This window comes from Lissotriton helveticus, chromosome 5_1 (genome assembly GCF_964261635.1).
Source record: "Lissotriton helveticus chromosome 5_1, aLisHel1.1, whole genome shotgun sequence".
In the NCBI taxonomy this organism is placed as follows: domain Eukaryota; kingdom Metazoa; phylum Chordata; class Amphibia; order Caudata; family Salamandridae; genus Lissotriton; species Lissotriton helveticus.
In genome coordinates, this window is record NC_136065.1 from 1,421,134,868 (window position 1) to 1,421,157,942 (window position 23,075).

Genomic DNA, 23,075 nt, shown 5'->3' on the forward strand with positions numbered 1-23,075 from the left:
TGGTCCCATATCGCTTATAAGTAGGTGCTCGATTTTCTAAGCACCCAATTCTGCTTAGTGGTTTTTAAAGGAACCTTGCTCAATCGCTAATCAAACGTAATAATGGGGATCCCCTACGAGAGGTGATGGCACTGAATCCAAAAACCTCCTTTCATATGTCAATGGTATCTCCAAATCAAAACGGTATAATTATGTAAATTGCAGTGATCGCTACGAACACATATGATGTTAACCAGGATTCAAACCTGTTCAAAAAATGGTCCGACAACGCATTCAGATAAGTACGTGATAACCCGAATGATGAAGGAAGGAAAACTTATCTTATAAACGTCATGCCTCACACCCCCCGAGCAGCCCAAAAAGTAACTAACTCGAGGGACGACATAGCAAATTTCAAAAGGACTTTAGCAGATGGCGTCTCCCGCTCACTCAACACCCCCAACAATATCTCTGGCTCTTACCTGTCCGTCGGTACCTCTGACGGTCATCCAAGCCGTAGGGGAGGTACCGACTACAGGAACGTCTGATGTTTATAATAGCCGGCTCCTTACTTCCTGATCTGTATTGTCGGTGCATGACTACGCTAGCACGTAATTACGTCTTCGCCTTTTAGCCTCATGGCAAATGTAGTTCTATGGGACGAAAGCGCGATGTGACAGGAAAACTATATCTCACAACATATCATTTCAGCCCCATAGGTACTAAGGTCAATTTCCAAACGAGTGCAGGACATTCCAGGACTGTCCCTCGACCTATGATCTTAATGTGAATAACTCGACTCACAAATTGATTTATTAATCAGCCATAATCATTATCTATGTTTTGATAACTAGTTCAAAACAATGGAAAATACATGCAACCGCTTAATGGTGGTAATATCTTAATAGCAAAATAGCTCACCATAGATAGATAATCAGGAAGGTGTGAGCTTGCTAACATCCCATTATGGTTACAACTATGCTCAACACGCAAGACAATTGGCAATATCTGAATTTGTCAACCATAAATACTGTCTATAGGTAGGCAACAAATTATACTGATAGAAACTAAAGACAGCATATTCTTGCCCATTGATGGTATTTCCCCCTCAATAAACATTGACAGATGATTAAAAGGGTATGTAATCTCTGACATACCAATACAATCTATCAGGTTACAATTGGCACAGTGATGAAGTCTGCATATAGATAAAGTCTGCATATAGATAAGGACATACTAGATGTCATATGCACTCACTAAGTGCTTTATAACATGGTCCAGGGAATGGAGTCATTCAGACCTATTTTGTTGCTCTTGAGTCTGAAAACCCATTTTAGTTCCCTGAGTAAGAAAAATTTAGATATATCAGTCACGGGTTCAGGGACATACGGTTGTTCAAGGACCGTCCAGGCAAAATCGTCTGGTCGATGGTTCAGTTCCAAAAAATGGGTTGTAAGTTGTGTAGCCTGTTTTTTACACCTCACGATGCTCATGTGTTCCATAATTCTGAGCTTACCTTTACGAGTGGTCATCCCTACGTAGTTTAATTTGCAGGGGCATGTTATTAAATAAACCACCCTTTCACTATTACAATTAGTGAATCTCTTTTGTATCCACTGTCTTTCTGTACCAATGATGTTAGTCCTTTGGGGTCACACGGTTCTAAAAGGGCTTCTCTGATGTTGTTACTTGCACGTTTTGCTGAACGTCGTACTAGTTTGGGAGGATATTTCCTTTCTACCAAATGTGATGTAAGGCTCTGAGCATGTTTCTGGAAGTTTTCCTTGGTTGAACAGTTTCTGCGTATCCGCAGGAACTGGCCATAAGGGAGATTATCTTTTAATGCCCTCGGCTGATGGCTCTCATAGCTCAAAAAGGAGTTTCTAGCCATGTGTTTGGTGTGCAATTCAGTCTCTTGCCCAGTTGGAGAGGCTACAATCAAAAGGTCCAAGAATGCCAGCTTCTGTTTGTTGACTTCTACAGTGAATCTCAAAAAATTATTGCAACCATTGAGCCACACAAGAAAGTTGTTAATGCTTGCTATGTCTCCTCGCCACACGACCAGAATGTCGTCAATGTATTGCCTCCAAAGGCGTATGGATTCACGGAAGGGATTAGATTCGTTAAGCACATGTTCCTGCTCGAACCCATGTACATATAGGTTAGCCAAGCTAGGGGAAAAAATGCTTCCCATGCTGGTCCCTGATGTTTGGAGGTAGATGGTGTCCTCGAATTTGAAAAAACTGTCTTTCATGGCAATTTGCGCACAGGCCATGATAAAGTGAATCGGTGTTATTAAGTTCAAATCTTGCTGTTCCAGAAGCAAATTCACTGTATCTAGTGTCTCGCCTTGCGGAATCGAGGTGTATAATGACTCTACGTCAAAAGAAACGAGCACGTCTGTTTCTGAGTTGAACTCTACTCCCGGCAACAATCTCATCACATCTTTAGTATCTTGTAAAAAAGTTGCATTTCTTTTACCATGGTTTTGAGAAAGTGGTCTACAAATGTAGACAAGGGTTCCAAAATTGATCCGATCCCGGATATAATTGGGCACCCTACGGGTGGTCTGTTAGGTTTATGGATCTTTGGCAAAACATAACAATAAGGCATTACATGGTATTTTGTCTGTAAGAAAACAGCCTCCTGTGCCGTGATCCACCCTTCACCTAGTGCTTCCTCAACCATGGTAGAGATGTTTTTCTTGACCCTTTCCGTGGGGTCTTCTTTCAAAGGGCGATAGGCATTTCTATCACCCAAATGTCTCAGACATTCAGTCCGATAGGTATCTGTATCTAAGATAACTATTGCACCGCCCTTGTCTGCCGGTTTGATAGTAATCTGGGCATCAGACATAAGGCTTTTTGTTCTTTCTAAGGTAAATTGGAACATTTCTTCTGTTTTTTATCAAGAATGCGAGAAATGTCATCACTCACTGCTTTCTCAAACGTGAGTACCTGTGGTGGCACCATTTGGGTCGGAGGATAGAAAGTCGACTTCTGTCTTAGTCCAGTGTTGGTATCCATACTCTCTGATCTCTCTTCCTTGTCTTTGAAGAAAAAGTGTAACCCAACTTTCCGAAAAAAGTTGGCCAATTCCCAATTGGTCTGGAAAGCATCTCCATTAGTTGGAGAAACAACCCCTAGGCCTCTATTTAGAACACTCTCCTCATCTTTGCTTAGTGACCTCAAACTAAGATTCATAACTAGTCCGACTCCGCACTGGTCCCTGCTTGTCCTGCTGGCTTCTTTTTGGAGCTGCGGAGACTGCGAGGAGTTGAAGGTGGACTCCAATGGACCTGTGCTCTTTGATTTCTGCATCTCCCTCTCGGGTGTCCCCGGCCAAACCCTAAAAAAGCTTGGTTTGGGAAATTGCCTTGATAGTTAGGTGGTTGGAAAGGTCCTATTGGTCCCATTGGGCCCAACGAAGTGGGGAAAGTCGGTTGCCATGGGTTGGGTTGCCACCACTGTTGGTATGGATTAGGGGGGCCTCCACGCCATCTAGGTTGATGATTTTTACCCCTCCCTCTGCCTTGTTGACCACTCCTTATGGATGTGTCTGAGTCACTTGAATTAGATCTATCATCAGAGGATCCTAATCTACGTCCTTTGTTGTTATATTCGGGAGGAACATAGCTATCGCATGTGTAGGGGTACACTTTATCATGAGCAAATTTAGCAAGATCTTAAATTTTTTAATCTTTGTGAAAAGAAAATTATCTTTAAATTCCTTATTATTCTTGTTAGATTTGTCTTGATTTTTCTTGAAAGATGTACCAGTGATAGTCATTTTAATTTGTGCCCCCAGTACTTGAATTTCTATCAAGATGGTGTCTGCCACACGCTTTGCTGTTTTGATGATTAAAATGAGCCAATCGCGCGTGCAGCGCCATGCAATCATAGACCAATCTTTCAAAAACTGTTTATCCGTAAGGAACAGTCTTGGAGCGTTAGTCACCAATAATTTTAAAATGAGCCAATCGCGCGTGCAGCGCCATGCAATCATAGACCAATCTTTCAAAAACTGTTTATCCGTAAGGAACAGTCTTGGAGCGTTAGTCACCAATAAACCTGTAGGGGCACAATTCCCTCTCAGATATTCTGCCATGACGGTCCCATGGACAACCGTACGCGAATGTGATTTTTTTAGTCCCAAGACTTTGTACCAATCATCCTCATTGCTTATTATAAGTGATGGAAGACTGTCCAAAATACTCGGATTAAGGGCTAGACCCAATTTTCTGCCATAATTAGTCAGAATGTGTACTAGCGGATCAGCACTGCTACAAACAAACAACAGGAAAAAACGGAGCTAAGTCACATTATTTATGCAACTTCAAAAAGTCCAGAACTAATGCAAGACATATTTCAGAAAGACCCACAGCCGAAGCTGCTCAAGAACATCATACAACACACTTTAGGTAGGGTCAGAGGCAAAGAGTTTAAAGACCCAACGGGATAATAAGCCCCACTATTAACTATACAAACAACAATATCCCGGAGTCTACACACAAATGGGACCACAAATACTTTACCTGACGAAGGCTATCTCACAAAATAATAATAATTCCTGAAAAAATATTCAATACATTTTCGGATTCCCATCACTCACCGTTCCAGGTGACATGCTTCTTCATCTGGGCCTCCTTTGAAAGGGCTACAACTCCACCCTATTAATGGAGGAGCCCAAGGATGTTTTGTGACCCTATACTTGGTAGTCTACAGATGTGAGCAAGACAAGACACTAGATAAAGGGAATTTGCTACTGGAACAGCGAAATTTGAACTCAATAACACCGATTCACTTTATCATGGCCTGCGCGCAAATTGCCATGAAAGACAATTTTTTCAAATTCGAGGACACCATCTACCTCCAAACATCAGGGACCAGCATGGGAAGCATTTTTGCCCCTAGCTTGGCTAACCTATATGTACATGGGTTCGAGCAGGAACATGTGCTTAACAAATCTAATCCCTTCCGTGAATCCATACGCCTTTGGAGGTGATACATTGACGAACTCCTTACTATCTACGTGCATGTCGGAACTGTGGAAATTTTTTTCATATGTTGCCCAGCCACCAGGAATGAAATCTCCGAAAAACTTGACCTGTTGCTGTTATATACCCTGCCGAAAACGGAGGAAAGTGCCTCGCAATTAATGAGACCCTAATGTGAGATCTACAAATTCCCTGAGGTAGTTTTTGTCTACTATCAATGCGTGACCTTGCGGCTTGGATGTATCTGCTCTACCTTTTGTAAATTCGGCGATACCGCGAGGAAATATATGGGACTCAGACGCCCGTGACTTGCGAAATCACTCGACCCTGCACTCTGGTCCTTGTTTTGGTTGAATCTCCACGCATCCTGAATCGAAAAGTTAACCTTAGCGCCAAGATTGTTTGAAAACCGTCACTTTCGTATAGCTTATTGTATGCGGGTTCTTCCTGTCCCCCCCTCCTTTTTCTGATCGCCCTGATGAAGGTGTGGCCTTAAAATCTGGCATCGCACCGAAACGCGCGTTGGCATGTTGTAACCTGTCCGGATATATTTTTGCCATCTGATCTCCCACTTTGTCAGCAGGAGAGCCATTTGGACAGAAGAATTGGGTTACATCTGATCTTGGAAAAATGATGGACCTGGATGAATGATGAACGTTTGGAGTATGCTTGACTATTGAGTGTGTATGACGATATGAAATGTGTATGTTGGTCGTATGTTTGATGTTGAGACCTGTTGGAGTGGGTGTGGGATATGGATCAAAAAAATGTATTGTGATGCTTTTTCTGATTTTGATTGAATTTTTATTGTTATGAAATGATTCACTGAAATTTATAGAGAAAAAAGAAAGAAAAAATAAGGAATCAAAGATAAATAAAATGATTTTTGTTACTTTTATAAAATTGTGGTCCAGTCTCTGGTGTCAGTGAGCTCTCCTCTGCATGGCTTAGATTAGGGGCTCTAATTGAGCCTATGTATTAAACAGGTGGGCAGTCTCCTTCTTGTGCTTTGAAAATTTGTTGTTTCCCCTGCTTGCCTGCCCTATATCAATTCTCCAGGGGGCCCCTTTGTTATATTGAGGATACATTGACGACATTCTGGTCATGTGGCGAGGAGACATAGCAAGCATTAACAACTTTCTTGAGTGGCTCAATGGTCGCAATAATTTTTTGAGATTCACGGTAGAAGTCAACAAACAGAAGCTGGCATTCTTGGACCTTTTGATTGTAGCCTCTCCATCTGGGCTAGAGACTGAATTGTACACCAAACACATGGCTAGAAACTCCCTTTTGAGCTATGAGAGCCATCACCCGAGGGCATTAAAAGATAATCTTCCTTATGGCCAGTTCCTGCGGATACACAGAAACTGTTCAACCAAGGAAAACTTCCAGAAACATGCTCAGAACCTTACATCACAGTTGGTAGAAAGGAAATATCCTCCCAAACTAGTACGTCGTTCAGCAAAACGTGCAAGTAACAACAACAGAGAAGCCCTTTTAGAACCTTGTGACCCCAAAGGACTAACATCAAGATTGACTTTTGTCAACACTTTTAGTACAGTGTCTAACGAAGTTAAGAAAACGGTGCGGAGACACTGGAAAATACTTAATATTGGGGGAGAGCGTATACCAGAACCTCTATTTGCTTTTAAAAGAAGCAGTAACTTACGAGATAAGCTTGTACATACCAGACCCTTAAATCCAAGGGTACAGACAACAGATACCATATGGGGCTTACCAGCAGTGCAGGGTCACTTCCCTTGTGGTTCATGCAAAGTATGCCCACTAACTAAGAAATCGAAATCAGTGGAGATTGGTATAGAAAGACCGTGGATACAAAAGAGATTCACTAATTGTAAGAGTGAAAGGGTGGTTTATTTAATAACATGTCCCTTCAAATTAAACTACGTAGGTATGACCACTCGTAAAGTTAAGCTCAGTATTATGGAACACATGAGCACCGTGAGGTGTAAAAAACAGGCTACACAACTTACAACCCATTTTTTGGAACTGAACCATCGACCAGACGATTTTGCCTGGACGGTCCTTGAACAACCGTATATCCCTGAACACGTGACTGATATATCTAAATTTCTCTTACTCAGAGAACAAAAATGGGTTTTCAGACTCAGGAGCGACAAAATAGGTCTGAATGACTCCATTACCTGTCCATGTTATAAAGCACGTAGGGCCATATGTATGAACACATTTTCCCATAGGCACAGAATGGGCAAAACCTTTGATACATCTAGCCCTTAGTGACTGCATATGACATCTAGTATGTCCTTATCTATATGCAGACGTTATCTATATGCAGACTTCATCACTGTGCCAATTGTAACCTGATAGATTGTATTGGTATGTCAGAGAGTTCATACCCTTTTAATCATCTGTCCACGGGGAGCTGTTTATTGAGGGGGAAATACCATCAATGGGCACGAATATGCTGTCTTTAGTTTCTATCAGTATAATTTGTTGCCTACCTATAGACAGTATTTATGGTTGACAAATTCAGATATAGCCAATTGTCTTGCGTGTTGAGCATATTGTAACCATAATGGGATGTTAGCAAGCTCACACCTTCCTGATTATCTATCTATGGTGAGCTATTTTGCTATTAAGATATTACCACCATTAAGCGGTTGCATGTATTTTCCATTGTTTTGAACTAGTTATCAAAACATAGAGAATAATTTTGGCTGGTTAATTAATCAATTTGTGAGTCGAGTTATTCACATTAAGATCATAGATCGAAGGACAGTCCTGGAATGTCTTGCACTCGTTTGGAAATTGACCTTAGTAACTATGGGGCTGAAATGATATGTTGTGAGATATAGTTTTCCTGTCACATCGCGCTTAAGACCCATGGAACTACATTTCCCATGAGGCAAAAATGCGAAACGCGATGACGTAATTACGTGCTCGCGTATTGACGCGCCGGCAATACGGATCAGGAAGTAAGGAGCCGGCTATTATAAACATCAGAAGTTCCTGTAGTCGGTACCTCCCCTATGGCTTGGATGACCGTCAGAGGTACCGACGGACAGGTAAGAGCCAGAGATATTTTTGGGGGTGTCGAGTGAGCGGGAGACGTCATCTGCTAAAGTCCTTTTGAAATTTGCTATGTCGTCCCTCGAGTTAGTTACTTTTGGGCTGCTCGGGGGGTTGAGGCATGACGTTTATAGTATACGTTTTCCTTCCTTCATCATTCGGGTTATCACGTACTTATCTGAATGCGTTGCCGGACCATTTTTTGAACAGGTTTGAATCCTGGTTAACATCATATGTGTTCATAGCGATCATTGCAATTTGCATAATTATATCGTTTTGATTTGGAGATACCAATGACATATGAAAGGAGGTTTTTGGATTCAGTGCCATCACCTCTTGTAGGGGATCGCCATTATTACGTTTGATTAGCGATTGAGCAAGGTTCCTTTAACAACTACTAAGCAGAATTGGGTGCTTAGAAAATCGAGCACCTACTTATAAGCGATATGGGAAGGTGGGCCTATAGGAATGTGTTAAGTGTTGTATTGGTTCTGCTGCATTATGAATATTAGTTAGAAAATGTAAGGTAAGGTAGAGCACCATAATTTAAATGTTGGATTGCTCTGTTTATTCCTTTTTAGAGCGGTGCCTCCTTTACCCTGAGCCGTTGCCAGGTGGGGTGAGGTATTTCCTCCGTACACTTGAGGTAAGAAATGAGGGATGAGTGCCTTAATTAAGGGTCAACCGGCTGGCAAATTTGTTGCTACAAAGGTTAATAATATGGGACACGTATATTTCCATCCAAGGCTGTTTAATTGCCATGTATTCCCTTGTATTTTCTTATAGATTTTTCAAGAGATACGAGAATTGTGAACTGTGAGAAACAGGTGACAAGGTTGTATTTTTTCCCAGTGGGTTACATGCATGGATACATTTTATTATTATTTAATATATTAATTTTTTTTCACTTTTGCAGTAGCAAAAATAATTGATAGGTCCTGATGAAAGCACAGGGTACAGATTTGCCTAGCTGTGCTGAAACATGTTGACCATTTGACTATTACAGACAGCTATCTGTTGAAACTGTTCTTTTGCACTGTTTTTAATTTGGATCGTGACAGACAAGAATAAAATTGTGGTCTTGCCACGATTCAATTTTAACTTCACATTCACGATTGCACTGCACTTTTCTTCCCATACACTCTATAACACGTCAGCTCACATCTGTAGACTACCATGTATAGGGTCACAAAACATCCTTGGGCTCCTCCATTAATAGGGTGGAGTTGTAGCCCTTTCAAAGGAGACCCAGATGATGAAGCATGTCACCTGGAACGGTGAGTGATGGGAATCCGAAAATGTATTGAATATTTTTCACAGGATATATTATTATTTTGTGAGATAGCCTTGGTCAGGAAAAGTATTCGTGGTCCCATTTGTGTGTAGACTCCGGGATATTGTTGTTTATATGCGCTAGAGGAGCAACACATAGAGCTGTAAGTAAAGCAGGAGGATTTGGAGAACCAGAGCCGCCGGAGCAACCTTCGCATTCGGGGGGTCCCTCTCGGTGTGGAGGGGAAGGACAATATGACCTATGTGGCGCAACTCCTCCATGAGGTCTGGGGAGACGAAGACGCTTCCCCGCCGCTTTGGATCGAGCCCACCGGGTCTCCGGGCCCGCGGGGAGGCCGGGGCTCCTCCTTGACATCTTAACAAGGGTCCACTTTTTTACAGAGAAGGATGCTATATTAAGGCGGCATGTGCTAAGCCAGATCTCAGCTACGAGGGGCACAAAATTCAGATCTTTCAGGACTTGGCGCCCAACACCTGCGATGCCGCCGGGCTTTAAAGCCTGTGACCGAGAAACTGCGGAACATGGGCATCTCCTACCAGTGGGGCCACCCATTTGCCCTCATTTTCCAATGGGAATCCAAGCGCAGAGTGTTACGGTCCTACACGGAGGCGGCACAGTTACTTCGTTTGCCATCATTGCCGGCGACCAGCCCTTCCCGCCCGCAGCACCAGGAGCGGGTGCCTGCCAAACCATCTTGGACCACTGTCCATCGCCATCGATGTTCGCCACCCATGGATGACCAATCTGCTTCGCAGGCCAAACAGGATAACATCGCACATATTTGATCCCTCGAAGGGGACAGGGAAGAACCCGCCTTGCGCCCCTCGACTCCATGATAGGTTGAGCAGATACCTGCAAAGGATTAGGGAGCACGCACTTGTTGAAATGTACTCTTCTCCCTGGTTACTTGATCTACACCCCAGCTCCCTGCCAGTGGGGTGGGGAATGATGAGGCTTTCCCACTAGAGGACCTTGAGGACAACTGCAAACCTACTCCCAACTGTTCCTGAGGGAGTGACATCTCTGGGTGTATCCGACCCCTTGGGTGTAGGATGCCATGTGAAGGGGACAGAATAGTATGGCCCTGTTGGCCGTTGTTGGTCTCCACTGCTGTGTGGTCCAGTTGGCCACCTTTGGGTTTCTCTCCTTTCTCTCTCTCTTTCTGCTTCTTACTGGTTTCTTTCCCTTGTTTCCTCACCTTTTCTGAGTGCGTCGGGTGGGGGGTCCTGGAGCTGCGGCGCTTTGAGTGGGTTGGGGTGGATGGGCTCCTCCGCGCCTGTATGTTTCTGATGAGGCAGAGTAGGGGGCCGTGGACTGGCCCCATTTGGACTCTATCATGATTACGACTCTGCCTAGTCCCTTGAAAGTCTTGACGCTTAACGTCAAGGGCCTTAATTTCCCCAACAAACGGAGGCAAAAGTGGCGTTATCTCCTCCAGCATAGTCCGACATCATATTTCTCCCGGAAACTCACCTCTTGCAAGCTGATGAGAGGCGCATGGCACACCCTAAATACCCCCTCCAATTTTGGGCCACAGCAGATACCAAAACTGCGGGTGTGGCAATATTGTGTAGGAACGGCATCAGGCGGGGCGAAGCTAAACCCTTTGGGAGCAGGGATGGGGCTTTCTTAGAGTAAGTGTGGGGATTGGGAGGCGCCTCCTTACACTGTGCAATATATATGCACCCAACCAGATGCAGGACAGATACCTCCGGACACTCCTGAGGGAGCACGTACCACAAGGCGACCCTTCGCTTATACTGTGGGGAGATTTTAATCTAGTATGGGACCCGGGAGTGTATCGCAGCAAGACTTCATTCAGTGGAGCGGGGGCTATGTAATCAGCACTACGCACGCAGATAACAGACTTGGGGCTCTTGGACACGTGGCGTTACCACTCACCGGGACTGAGGGATTACTCGTTCTATTCCCATGTCCACCGCTCATACTCCCAAATCGACTATTTATTTATTTCTCATGCTCTGATATGGGACATGCTGGGGGCATCCATGTCTGATATATCGCTCTCTGATCATGCTCATGTTGAGCTGCTCCTGCAGGACCCAGCCGCTCGCCCCGCCTGCGACGTGAGGTGGCGCCTTTCGCCGAGTATTCTCCAGGAGCCAGCCGGCGTAGAAAGCATAGGGCTGCTATTGACTCTTACTTTGCTAGTAATGATATCCCGGAGACGCCCTTCCCCGTGGTGTGGGATGCTTTCAAGGCCACGATTCGGGCCACATTACCTCTCTCTCTATTGCGCGGGCGCGTGAGGTTCGGGCTCTGGAAGATAGCGTCTTAAAGGACATAAAGCAGGCCGAGAAACGGGACCAGGACCCCCCTCCCTGGCGTCTAGGCGGCGGCTTGCCAACCTCCGGGGGCAGCTTCGGCTCCTGCCTACCAACAGGGCTGAAAAATCTTTGTTGGCATTGAAACAGCGGTATTTCGAAGGGGGGATAAGGTGGGCAGGCTGCTGGCGAGGCGACTGAGGGCACATGCGGCCAAAGCTCATATAGCCAATATTCAGCTGTAGGATGGGAAGTGGGTTACCTCGGAGAGGGACAAGTGCGAAGCGTTTCGGGCCTACTATACTGCATTATACAAGGCGGAGGCACCGTCTCCGGACATGGTGGCGGACGTTCTGAGTAGATATACGGGGACGCCGATACACCCCCATTATGCAAGGACCCTAGAGGGTTCTATCACCGAGGATGAAGTAACAGCCGCCATAAGGGATCTCCCTCTTGGGAAGACGCCGGGTCCGGATGGCCTGCCCCTGTCCTTCTATCGCATGTTCCAATCATAGCTTCGGCCACACCTTTTGCGACTGTACAACTCTTTTACTAGGATTTTCATCCGACATGGGTATGGCGGAGATAGCGCTTATCCCAAAGCCCGGGAAGGACCACATGCTCTGTGCGTCCTACCGCCCCAGCCTTGTTAAACACTGACCTAAAAATGTATACTAAACTGCTAGCAAAACGCCTGGGTCCCCACATGCCGGGACTAGTAGTGCCGGATCAGGTCGGCTTCATCCGCAATCGGAATGGGGGGGATAATGTGCGTAAAATTGTGCACTTAGTGGGGAAAGCACACCACTGGAATATACCGGCCTGCCTCCTGTCGTTGGACACGGAGAAGGCATTGGACCGGGTGGATTGGGCTTTCCTTCGGGCGGTTTTGCAAAAGATCGGGCTAGGTCAGAATATGATTACTAGGGTCATGGCACCATATCTCGCCCCGCAGGCCAGGATTCTGGAAAAATGGGCAGCTCACGGCACCCTTCTCCATCCACAGAGGTACGAGGCAGGGGTGCCCCCTCTCACCCTTGTTGTTTGCCCGTGTAGTAGAGCCCCTAGCGGAGCTGATCCGACAGGCGCCAATTATACATGGTATCCCCCTTGGAGGACGTGCGAACAAGAGGGCGCTGTTTGCGGATGATCTTATCCTCACCTTAACACACCCCCAAGTGTCCCTCCCGGCGCTGCATTCAGTGCTGCGCCTTTTTTGAGCGGGCCTCCGTCCTTAAGATTACCCATGACAAATCCTGGGCCTTCAATCTCACCATCCTGAAGGAGGAGATTCCCCTCCTGGAGAAGCTTGTGCCGTATCAATGGGCCTCCCATCACATTCGCTACCTCGCCCTCCAGTTGACTCCATCTCTAGACACATGGACACAAGTAAACTGGCGGGAGTGTCGGAAGGCGGTCCTGGAAGAGCTACGGAGGTGGAGGCCCCTGGTGATGTCGTGGCTGGGTAGAACCAACGCCATTAAGATGTCGATCCTCCCTAAAATGTTATATATATTTCAATGCCTCGCTACACCTATTCCGTTACATCATATACAAGGCCTACAAATCCGGCCTTACGACCTTCATTTGGTGCGGGAAACAACCATGTTTCTCTCAAAAGCTTCTTATGACACCCAGAGATAGGGGAGGACTGGCCTGTCCCAACCACGTAGATTACTTTTGGGGATCGCACCTTCGTTTTGTGGTGGAATGGACGGTGACGGAGAGTGAGAAGGGTTGGTTGCATATGGATCGGGTAGTGACTGGGCGAACCATTTGGGATCTTGTATGGCTTCATCGGGCAGCACGTTCTAGGAGTGCCTACATAGCGGTGCCCACAAGAACGGTTTTGGATATATGGGATAAAGTAGCCGAGCGCAGAGGCCTCACGACATTTCCCTCACCGCATACCCCTCTGGTGGGGAACCCACTCTTCCCACCGGCCCAACACACACGTGACTCTGTCAAATGGACACAAGGGGGCTGAGGGTGATCTGTGATCTGTATGAGGGGGGTACACTCAAGACCTTTGCCTAATGTAGGGAGGAGTTTCGCGTCCCACCGGAAGCGAGATTGCAATATGTTCAGCTGCGGCACAGGGTGTCCGAGAGGGAGATGCAGCAGGCGGCTACACGCACTTTCACCCCCTTCGAACGGCTGGTCCGTTCCTTCGATGAATCAAAGGGGTTGATATCTCGGATCTACCAGATTCTGCAGCATCCAACTGCAACACCCTCTCACCCGTATCAGCACCAATGGCAGTCGACGTCCAATGCGGACATTGCACCCTCGCAGTGGTGCCGATTATGGCAGGATATCCCCAAAATCTATCGCAGAATTCCGCAGTGGGAAAGTGCCTTTAAACTTATGACTCAATGGTATTGTACGCCCCATTGCCTGCATAAGATGTTTCCTACATAGTCTCCTCTGTGTTGGAGGTACCTGTCTGCATCTGGGGACTTCATTCATGTTTGGTGGGCGTGTTCATCATTGACTCTATTCTGGAAAGATGTCCTTAGCCACATCAAAGGGGTACTGGGGTTCCCCCTGCCTGAAGCCACGAGAACAATCTTATTGGGCATCAAACCTGCTAGCCTGAAGGCGCTCACACGGAGCGACTGGACTTTGGCACTTCATATGCTAGGGGTAGCCAAACAGCTCATAGCCTTGTACTGGAACTATACACCATGTAACGCGGCCGGCCCCTCACGGATTGTAGGCAAAACGCTGTGTACAAACCTGCTCCTTGTGGTGATTCCTTATGTCACCAGTGAAACACCCATTTACGCGGCCGGCCCTGCATAGGGTCGTGGGCTTAACGTTGTGTATCAGTGGACCTATATTATGTGTTTACGCCTGAAAAATAAAATAGATCTGAAAATAAAAAAGGATGTCTCTCGAATGGACAGGAGTAAAGGTGGAAAAACTATATCCAGCAACACAATGGTTTTAACCTATGTACAGAAAGGAATGTTGCAAGGATCCTGCTCATACACAGAACTGTGCACAGAGACCTAGGACAGCAGTGAATTGTGGTGTACTAGAAACTCACCTCAGTACCTAGAAAAACCCCAACGAGCTAGTATCAGTGTCACATTAGCTCTTCATCCTATAGCAAAGTAACCAATGATAAGACAACCTAGAATATGCAACTTAGGACCATCTCAGGAATGGTGGTAAGTGAGAACACTCTTTTGTTATACTCTCATACCAGTCCACAATAGGAGTAAATAAGAGACGCAGTAAGGTAAAATATTTATTTTAACGACGTGATCTCATGTGCAGTATTTTAGCCAACATAAGCAGACATATGATTAAAAATAATATGGTAAGCATGGTTACAATTCCATAGAATACAAAAGGAGAAATCATATTGCAATGATGGTGAAAACAGGTCCTATAGCGCCTATTTTTAACACTCTCCCTATATATGAACTATGTATTATAAACTAAAGAAGGTCTCTTAGGCTTTGTTTGGGGGACCCCATTACCTTTCTGCTCAGTCAGAGTAAATTACATCTGGCTCAGCATAAGCTCTCTGCATCCCTGGAAACTGAAATCTTCCAAGTGTCTGAAATCATGGCTATTGTGTGATAATAAGGACTCCAGAATCCTAATTGGCTCACAGCTGCCAAAATGTTGTGTCTAGAAAACGTTACTTGAACATGTCAAAAAACAACTAACATGTTTTGATAACCTTGACGGATTTAGCATTCACTGTGCAGACTAGTGGCACGATGTAAGTCTAGAGATGTCGAAAACAAACCTTTTCTCATGTGTAGACCTTCATGAAGAGTAAGGGGTCCATTAGGATGGCGGGTGGATTGCCCCCGCCAGGCTGGCTGTAGCCACCGCCAGCCTGGTGGGGGCAATCCGCCCGCCATCCTTCCCTGTATTCCCCCCCGCCATATTAGTATGGCGGGGCTGACCACGGCGGAAGAAAACACCGCCCGCCACTTTTCCGCCCCGGTGCCTTTCAAAACACATGCAAGATTTGGTGCCTGTACATTGCAAGAACCGTGCAATTGCAGATTTCTACAGACTAATGAATGATCTGGTTTGTATATGCAATCTTCACCTTTCAAATAAACTTCCTTTCCTTCCCTCAAGCACCTATATGTGAATGGGAGATTCCAAACTTCATGAATATAAGCACTACCTAAAGGTTCAAATCTACCTATTTTACTTATTATTGAAGAAATGTCAAAAACAATACGGGACCTTGAGGAGGAGATTTATTCTCTTAAGAGTGAACTTGAGATAAGATTGGAGACTAATGCCTGGAAACTGCAATTGGAAGTCCTTAACCAGAAGTTAGAAAAATATGAAAGTGAACTGCAGGAGGGTAAACCACGTAAATATAAGAGAGACACCATAGATTATAAACTCAACGAAGTATACACCTGGGCAGAGATCTATTCTAAAATAAGGTTTGATCAGCGTAAAACCACTACCACTACTGCTTCCTCTGAAGAGAGTTTAGTCTCAGAGAAAGATACTACATTGAGCCGCACACCGGCACACCAGTTAGTGCAGTCCCAAACAGCTGGACATTCCACTTTGGCCATTGAAAAACCACAATCTTTATCTAAGGTGTCTTTTTTAGAACAGGTTCCGGATCTAGACCGGCCACCAGCCAGTGTAACAACAGAGACGTCAACATCTGTTTTAAAACAAGGAGAGGACAAAGAAAAAGCAGGACGGTCCTTGCGCAGCGGCAAGACCGTGACCTAGTTATTAACATTTCTTCGAAACAACTTGAGCCATGGCAGCAAGCCATTCTGAACCGTGGTATGACATTTGTACCTACCAATACAACAACACCACTGCAGGTTCAAGCTGAATTTTTCAGATTCATGAGACTTTTGAAGTTGCGTCATTTTTTTACCAATGTAAGTCCTGAAGACCCATTACGACCAACACAGACAGAACGTCCTTTTAAACCTAAGAGCACGTTCATGCCCCCAATCTCGCATAAAATGCTGGACACTTTTGAGACACTAGTTAACAAAGACTTACAGAAATTGTCTTTTTCTAACAAAAAACATGACAATCTAACTAAACATGAACGCAAAGTAATCTCTACTCTTGCAAATGACTCTACTATTACCATGCAACCGGCCGATAAGGACGGGGCACTCGTGGTGATGGATACCCAATATTATGATGCAAAAGTCAACGCACATGTACATGACCCTGCTACATACATGCAGTTAACTTATGACCCCACGACACAGCTACAAGACATGCTTAAAAGACTACTTTTTGAGGCACAGCAGAATGATTGGATAGATGACCAAACTGCAATATTCTTAACTACACAGAACCCATGGCGTCCGCGTATCTATATGATACCCAAGATGCATAAAAATGCCAGTGATCCACCATTCCGACCCATTGTGTCGGGATGTGGATCCATATTTGATCCTGTTGGGAAATTTCTTGATTTCTATTTGCAAATTTTCGTACAAAACTGGTTCACTTATCTCAAAGATACCTCCCATTTAAAAAAAAAATGGATACACTCAATGTTGATCCTCAAACTCCCATTCTATTGTGCACAATTGATGTGACAGCCCTCTACACTTCAATCCCACATGCAGCAGGGTTAGAGGCCGTTGAATGGGCGTTGTTACGCTCAGACAACATTAACATGGAGAAATTGTTCATTTTACAACTTTTAAAATTCTGTTTACATAACAGTTACTTTCAGTGGCAACAGCATTTCTTAATCCAACATGTCCCATTACGAATTTGACAATATTTTATCTAACCAAACGTGGTGTAAAAACATACTTCTTTATTGTCGATATATTGATGACATTTTCCTTCTCTGGCAGGATTCAGGACAGGCATTGAAAGAGATGATTGCAACTTTAAATAATCTTAACCCCCACATTCAGCTGACCTTTAACATACAGATTCCATTCACTATTTGGATGTACAAATACATAAGACCAACTGCAATAAATTCCACACAGCGGTCTATTCGAAATCCACAGACCGAAACAGCACACTGTTACATTCAAGTTTTCATCCGATGAGTCTTCTAAAAAATGTGCCGTTCTCCCAATTCATACGTATACGGAGAATATGTTCTGACCCAGAGGTATGCAAGAAAAAAACTCAAAGAATATGCTCAATAATTTACTACACGTGGGTACCCACAAGCTACAGTTCAAGAATGTCTACACAAATCAATGCAAAAAACACGCAAGGAGTTGTTGCAGAAACAACCCATCCAGACAAACAAACGCCCTGTTTATGTGTAAAAGTAGTCAACCGTGTCACGGGCAGTAAAAAACATCATTCTGACACGTTGGGATCTCCTTCAGCATGAAAATGAGTTTAATGGTATATTTAATGAGCGACCTATGTTTGCTTATACCAGGGGGAAGAATCTCCGTTCTTTACTTGCTACCCCTAAACCAACACAAAGTCCAATGAGTTGTTTAGGTACCAGACAGTGCAGCAATTGTACACATTGCAATAATGTCACAACAGGAAACACACGAACACACCCATTATCAGGCAATAAAATTAAACTTAAACACACAACAGATTGTAACTCTTCCCATGTTATCTACTGTATTAAATGCCCATGCGGTAAAGCGTACATAGGTAAAACAGCCCGTAAGTTGAAAATAAGGATAACCGAGCATAAGAGTAGGATCCGCACTAAAAACACAACCTCCAGTTTAGCTACCCATTGGGATGAGGCCAAACATGCAATATCGCAAATTCGGTTTCAAGTTATAGAACAAATTCTTGAAAAACCAGGTCTCGACACCAATAGGTTATTACTACAAAGGGAACTATTCTGGATACAAACATTTGGGAACGATGCAACCAACAGGTCTAAATGACCGTTTTGATATGTCTTGCTTCTTGTGAATGTTCATGTCGTTAACAGAATTTCAGATGTGTTCTCGTGAGATTGAGTTAACAGCATATTCCTAATCAAGTTCATAGCTTTCTGTCACTTCTCGTAATGTTACCATGCTACATACTAAACTTTATGTATGTCATTTTTTGTATTGAAATGCTTATTTTTTCAATCATATAAATTATATGTGTATATTTATTGTAAAGTTTTACTGAGGTATCTCAGTTTCTTGGATCTGTTTGTTTCTTTGTATCTAAAACCACATTTCCAATTGCATTGGTTCACTAGCCATATTGCATATTTTATTTATTTTTTTATTTTGGAAGTTTTCTATAGCACTGGCCAGACCCGAGGGTATCGGAGCGCTTTACAACAAGATGAGGAGGAGACAAAAATACACGGTAAGGCAAGGAAAGAGAGATACAGAAAAAGTTCCAAATGTAAGCATTTCGGAGTACAGCTGAGTGTCAGAGGGAGGCCGATTGTGGGAGAAAAGTTCAAAAGCGGACTTTACAGTTCTCTTGGGTCTTTCGCGGTGAGCCGGTTGAGGTAGAGGGGACGAGGAGCCTCAGGTGAGGCATAGAGGAGGAGGGGTCATGAGGTGGTATCAAAGTCCAAGGAAGGCACGACTGGTGGTGGAGAAGTTCGTTTCGTGGTGTCAGCCGGGGGGCTGAGAATGGAACAGGTAGGAGGTGGTTGTGCGATGACTGGTGGCTACCCGTTGAGGGAGCGTTGACGGGAGCCAGCCAGGAGGAGGCAAGAGCATCACGTAATTGCGTTCGGGAAGGCACGGTTGAGGTAGAGAGTTTTAAGGAGACTTTTGAATTTTGGAAAGGAGGGGGTGGTTCTGATGTTGATTGGGATGCTGTTCCAGATTTTTGGGGCGTTTCCAGCAAAAGAGCGGGCAGCAGTCTTTTGTTTACGCGTTTTTAAGGGAATGAGGAGGAGAGAGCTGGAACTCCTGAAGTTTCTTGCTTGGCCGGCTTTCTTGAGTTTGGAGGCTAAGTATTCTGGTTTCCCTGTGTGCAGGGCTTTGTGTGTAAGGCAGACCGTTCTGAAACTAGCTCGCATTTCAACTGGTAACCATTTCAGATCTCTGAGCGCAGGAGAAATGTGGTCAAATTTCTTGATTCCGGTGACCATTCTGGCTGCAGCATTGAGGGTGGTTTTGAGCGGGGCTAGGTGAGAGCGGGCAGTCCCGGAGAGAACTGCGTTCCCATAGTCCAGTCTGGACAACACCAAGGCTTGGGTTGCTTGCTTGAGGTCAGAGGAGGGGATGTGGGGTTTGATTTTGTTAAGGCGTTTCAGATTGAGGAAGGCGCTCTTGGCGGAGTTCTTGATGTGATTGGACATGGAGAGTTTGTGGTCAAGGGTGATTCCCAGTGATCTGACCGAAGGAGCCAGGGTGAGATTTCCGGTGAGGGCATCAATAGCTTTCAACCATTCAACGATTTGCGGGTTTTCTTCTTTGTTAGAAATGAGGAGGATCTCGGTTTTGCCCTGATTGAGTTTGAGGTGGTTCTTTGCTAGCCATTCTTGGACTTCATTGAGGGTATTGTTAAGTCTTTAAATGTCATTGAGGGAGGAGGTTTCCACGTAGATCTGTGTGCCATCTCCATAGAGATGAAAGGGGATATTCGCTTTTTTCAGAATGGAGGTGAGAGGTTCCATATATATGTTGAACAGTTGGGGGGAGAGAATGGAGCCTTGAGGAACTCCTCTGTTGGCGGGAACGAATTCGGAGGCAAAGGATTTGATTTTTACTCTTTGTGAGCGGTTTTGGAAGAAGGAGGAGAACCACTGAAGGACCACTTTCTCTGCGCCTGCCCGTTCATTGAGAGCTTTGATGAGAAGACTGTGGTCTACAGTGTCAAATGCAGCAGACAAGTCTAGGAGAATGAGGAGACAGCAGTGGCCAGCGTCGAGGGAGTTGAAGATGTCGTCCATGATGGTGAGGATTGCAGTTACGGTGCTGTATCCTTTTCTGAAACCAGATTGGTGTTGGTCGAGCAAGTTTCTGTTGTCAATGTGTTTGTTCAGTTGACGGAGGACACATTGTTCGAGGACTTTGCCAAGGAAAGGGAGATTGGATATGGGGCGGAAATTGTTTAGGTCGGTTGCGTCTAGGCCTGTTTTTTTCAGAAGAGGAGTTACTTGGCCGACTATAAGGCAGTCTGGAATGGAGCCAGTTTTTAGAGAACTGTTTATGATTTGGCACCAAAGTGGAGCTAGGGAGATTTTCTGCTCTTTGACCATTTGAACGGGAATGGGATCGAGGTTGTGAGAGGATGGCTTGGAGAAGGAGATAAGATTGAGGATCTCTGATTCTGAGACGGGGTCACACGAGGACCAGGTTGAAGCAGGCCTTTTTATTGAGGAGAATTCGCTTGTTGTAGAGTAGTTTTTGTCAGGGAGAAGAAGGTTAAGGTCCAGGGAGAGTTCGATCAAGTTGATTTTTTCGTTGAAGAAGTTGGCGAAGGTGTCGCATAGGGTTTTTGAGGGCTGGATGAGACTATTCGTTGGCTTGGACGTTTGTTTTTTGATAATGTGAAAGAGTTCTCTTGGTCTGTTTTTGGCTTGATCCAGCGCGGCGCTGAAAAAGTTGGATTTTTCGTTGTTGATGTGGAGTTTGTACTTTCTTCTTGCTGCTTTGAGTTTCTCGAAGTGGTTGGAGGAGGGGTCTTTTCTCCAGAGGCGTTCAGAGGCTCTGAGTTGTCTACTTTCCTCATTAACGTCCTTGTTGAAACAGGATCTGGAGGGAGTGTTCCTGGATTTTTTCAGTTTCAAGGGGGCTTGTTTACACGTTTTATCTGTGGCACTCTAGTTTCCTTTCCTTTCTTCCAGGGTTTCAGGGTCTTTTTGTATTATCGCACTTTTTGTGGTCTTAATCATGTACTGTACTTACTGCTCTTTCTGAGTCTCATCCTTATCTCATTTTAATTACACCTTTAATTTCATTTTGGGTGGCACTTACTTTACGTTTTCGTTTTTGTTATAATACTGATTCTACACATTAACCAGTCTCTCTCATCACACACCAGTATCATTTAAATATTTAGAAAGCCGTTCTTAATAATACCATATAATTTTTAGTCTTTAGCCGCAGGCCTATTACCACACACACAGCTTCATTATAGCACTCACATCACTCCCTCTTGTTAGAACTATGTTTAAGGGTTAATCATTTTCTTTATTGTCGTTAGCATGAGCTTCATTTGGCCGCTTAGCTACCTGTATTTGGTTCATTTGACTGGATTACAATCATTCCAAGATGGTGTCTGTAATCCATACGCACTAGCCCTTCGTTTATGTTTATTACCCAAAATCCTCTTGGACGCTTTAAGTACATCCGCTGCGGCGCGGCGGTAAACTCCCTGATGGAGAGACTTACGTGAGCGTTGTTAACGGGCTGAATCTGTTAGTTTGGGTAAGTACTTGCCCCGTGCATGCCGTTTCACACACATGAATAGCAACCTATTGGCCCATAAGTGGGTTACAAGTGGGTGATCCTAAACGATACATTTTGACTACACAGGTCGCTATTCCAGTAATAGATCAGCGCAATTAAAATACACCAGTGGTTTTAGCAATTTGATTGACTTAATCAATTGTGATTCAGATTTCGGTGAGTGATTATTTTTACATTTGATTATTGGTTTTTCATGAGATTTTGAGAATGCTGGCCATGTTGGCTGAGACTTACAAGAGGTCCTTGTGTTTTTCACAGTTTACTCATAAAATTCTTACGTTGTTGGACTCCAGGACGCACATGAGTTTCTTTGTTGATAAGGTGGGTGTACCTTTTTGGTGCACAATTTGAGGCATGTATAAGAGGCTTATTGACATTGGCACTAACAGGCATCATGGTTCCTTCCCTTTTTTTAGTACGCGGCAGATACATTCAGCCAGGTATTTGCCACAAATTAGGTGTGCCTTTATTGTTCTATGTGGTAACACACAAGGGTGTTTCTTTGTTTTGTCTGAATTGCTTGTATCGTCCCTTTTTTAGTCACACATGTCCCCCATGTGTTGCACAGCATGTTCTTGGTACTTCGGTTTATCTATTATTCATTTCCACACTTTAATAAGACTCCACATCCATCTCACATTTATCCACTACATTGTCTAGGGTGCCACATCTTTCTGTTCTATTTCATTAACTTTTGCATAATGAGGTAGTACTTCCCTCCGAATTGGAAGTCTGAAGTTATACTTTTGTACTAGCCTATCATTGTATGATGATGTACTACATGTTTGCCAAATTTTGTTCCCTTTATAGATTCCCCTTGAAGAAGGGACGTCGCCATTCCGAAATGTATCGGGCTGTTCGAAAAAATCTGGTCTTTTGTTCAAATTGATGGAAACCATAAGTACTGTTCATGATGCAATGACTGTACATTGAAGAATTTGAGTTGATCATTCAATGTTAATGTAATTTATATGTGTTACGTCGTATTTCAAAACAAATCTCATTGATGAATACAATTGATGAAAATAATGGATTCATAATGTCTATCTGCCTTTGCTTTAAATTTTGACCGGTAGTTGATTACTATTTGATTGTTTAATAATCATTTGAGG

The 23,075-nt window shown here is 44.3% G+C and overlaps 1 long non-coding RNA gene across 1 annotated transcript in view; it reads left to right on the forward strand.

Moving 5' to 3' along the window:
- The window catches only part of LOC144753643 (uncharacterized), a 125,431-nt gene extending 102,491 nt beyond the window's left edge, over positions 1-22,940 (forward strand). Inside the window, exons 3-4 of the long non-coding RNA XR_013594451.1 lie at positions 18,821-18,895; positions 22,774-22,940. This is a non-coding gene — a long non-coding RNA (uncharacterized LOC144753643). The remainder of the gene's footprint in view (positions 1-18,820; positions 18,896-22,773) is intronic.
- The last annotated feature ends 135 nt before the right edge of the window (positions 22,941-23,075 follow it).